A 2,500-nucleotide genomic window follows, 5' to 3' on the forward strand; every position below is an offset into this window, starting at 1 on the left:
GCCTGACATCTGAGATTCATTCATTCATGACCAATTGAGCGTGGGGGCGCTAGCCCCGAAGCCCCCGCGTCATCGGCGCCCCTGCGCATGGGGCACCCAGGGGCCTCTGGGGTCCACACATGGCCTGGTGTAACTATTTTCATACCAGACCCCTGAACAGTGTTTTTGCCAAGTTCGGTGTGGATCGGAGCAATGGTGCACCTTGCAAGTCCGGATATTACATTCGTGACATCCACCGTCCACCCATTAGGCAATTTTACTCTAGGATGTAGAGATAAAGTGGCGTAATTATTTATCGAAGCGAAGGTTGAATTTCCAGTACAGATAAAAACATCAGCCTGTATGAAGGCAAATAAATTAATACTTTGATGTTAAAACGCTCCCAGTGTGTAAGGGCTGTTGTACTTGATTGTGCAGCGAGCGGTGTTGTGCACCGGAAATAGCCGATTTATAAGCTCATAATGCATTAGTGTGGCGCATATCGGTGCTGTCGGGTGGAAAGCTTGTATGTCCAAAACCATTACTTTTCAGGAAATGAAAAAAAAATACCCTGTGTTTCAAATTCTCCAATAATTATAATGTAATTATAATGCTCTTGTTAGAACCCACACACACTTAAACACTTTCAACCTGGTGTCCCTATGGGCATGTCATTATGGGCATGTCATTAGGCAAAAATGTTATAAACAATATATATATAACAACAGCCTTTAGGTGTGATAGTGTAACATTGAGTACAACCCATATCTCTCATACCATGTGTTAGCATTACGTACTGTACAGAAGTTCTAATGGTATGTGTGTGTGTGTGTGTGTGTGTGTGTGTGTGTGTGTGTGTGTGTGTGTGTGTGTGTGTGTGTGTGTAGACGATCACTCTCGTGTTCGTCTACAGCCACAGGAAGGAGAGAGCGGCTCAGATTATATCAACGCAAACTATGTGGATGTAAGTAAACATATCTATCTACAGTATCTATCTATCTATCTGTCTATCTGTCTATCTGTCTATCTGTCTGTCTATCTATCTATCTATCTATCTATCTATCTATCTATCTATCTATCTATCTATCTATCTATCTATCTATGTGTAAGTAAACAATTTCTCCTCTCCTCTCCTCTCCTCTCCTCTCCTCTCCTCTCCTCTCCTCTCCTCTCCACTCCTCTCCTCTCCTCTCCTCTCCTCTCCTCTCCTCTCCTCTCCTCTCCTCTCTCTCAGGGGTACCACAGACCTAATCACTACATTGCTACTCAAGGTAAGCTGAGCTGCAACACACACACACACACACACACACACACACACACACACACACACACACACACACACACACACACACACACACACACACACACACACACACACACACACACACACACACACACACACATTTGAAATATTTATTTATGTCCACATAAACAGAAGTACAAGATGTACAAAGGACATAAACACTGCCAGTGCAGTCAGATAATGGGGATCAGCCAGTTACAAAGTGCATGTAAGGCAGAGCATTGTTACATACAAAACAAAAGATGGCATACTTGTGCTCCTGCATGGAGTGGACAACAATCATGGGTAAAGGAAACAACGCCTCCTCCAAATTGAGCGTCTTCCTATAATAGCTGATATCGAGCAGTACCTTGCTAATTGTTTAGCCCTCCTTTTGGAGAGGCCGGACATTTGAAGACCCCTCACAACCAACTTGTGCACGTGCCCTAGGCTTCCAAAGATAAAAACCAAAAGTTTACATCTGTAGCCTAGCTGAGAGATGGTCTGCTCTAGCTGATGATATTTTAGCACTTTGGTTAGGAAGGCTTCCTCTAAGCTGTAATCAAATGTACAGCCGACCTCGAGAATGAACACCTCTCTATGGTTTTCATTAACAACAATGACATCAGGGGTGTTAGCTGAAATGTTAAAGAACACAGAATCATCATTACACAGGCTAAACATGCTCGGCTTCACAGTAGAATGCTTATACAGCATAATGGAGGACCTGAAAATAGAAGAGATATCTTTTGATATCAGATCCACTATTCGGTCATGCCTACTTATGTAGAGTCCCCTGTATACATGGCACCCTTTTAGGATGTGGGACATGGTTTCAGCTATTTGTTCATGACCATGATGTATACAGTGAGGAGCATGGTTGCCTAGAAACCAGATGGAGAGGTTAAGTTTAGATGGTAAAACCTGCAACCTCGCTTTCAGAGTAAAGATAACAATGCATTCATCTAAAGCAATTTTTTTTAACACAGATGAGAGACAGAATGGTCCGCAGCAGGGAGACATGCAGTCTTCCCTTGCAGTCTTAGCTCGGTCCAGTGTTGCCGCTGCCTTTGCTGTTGTGCCCATAAGAGGCGACCTCTGGCATTAATCAGTGGGAGTTGGTGTTCTGTTCCACACACAGTCATAGATGCTCTGACAGAAATACTGGAGTCAGATATAAAGTCCTCCGAGACAGCCAATGCCTCAGAGTTAGACCCTACCCACTTCAAAGTAACATCA

At 43.6% G+C, this 2,500-nt stretch overlaps 1 protein-coding gene and 1 pseudogene across 2 annotated transcripts in view; both read left to right on the forward strand.

Annotated features, from left to right (window-relative positions):
* Positions 1-2,500, forward strand: part of LOC308077380 (receptor-type tyrosine-protein phosphatase mu-like) — a 261,491-nt gene that overhangs the window by 248,088 nt on the left and 10,903 nt on the right. The gene's annotated exons all lie outside the window — the stretch shown is intronic.
* The window catches only part of LOC308077033 (receptor-type tyrosine-protein phosphatase mu-like), a 65,592-nt pseudogene that overhangs the window by 52,580 nt on the left and 10,512 nt on the right, over positions 1-2,500 (forward strand). Inside the window, exons 13-14 of the transcript XR_013935035.1 lie at positions 867-943; positions 1,214-1,250. The product of XR_013935035.1 is annotated as a receptor-type tyrosine-protein phosphatase mu-like (transcript). The remainder of the gene's footprint in view (positions 1-866; positions 944-1,213; positions 1,251-2,500) is intronic.

The sequence above is a fragment of the Gymnoscopelus braueri genome, assembly GCF_963280865.1.
Source record: "Gymnoscopelus braueri genome assembly, chromosome: 21".
NCBI classification, from domain to species: Eukaryota; Metazoa; Chordata; class Actinopteri; order Myctophiformes; family Myctophidae; genus Gymnoscopelus; species Gymnoscopelus braueri.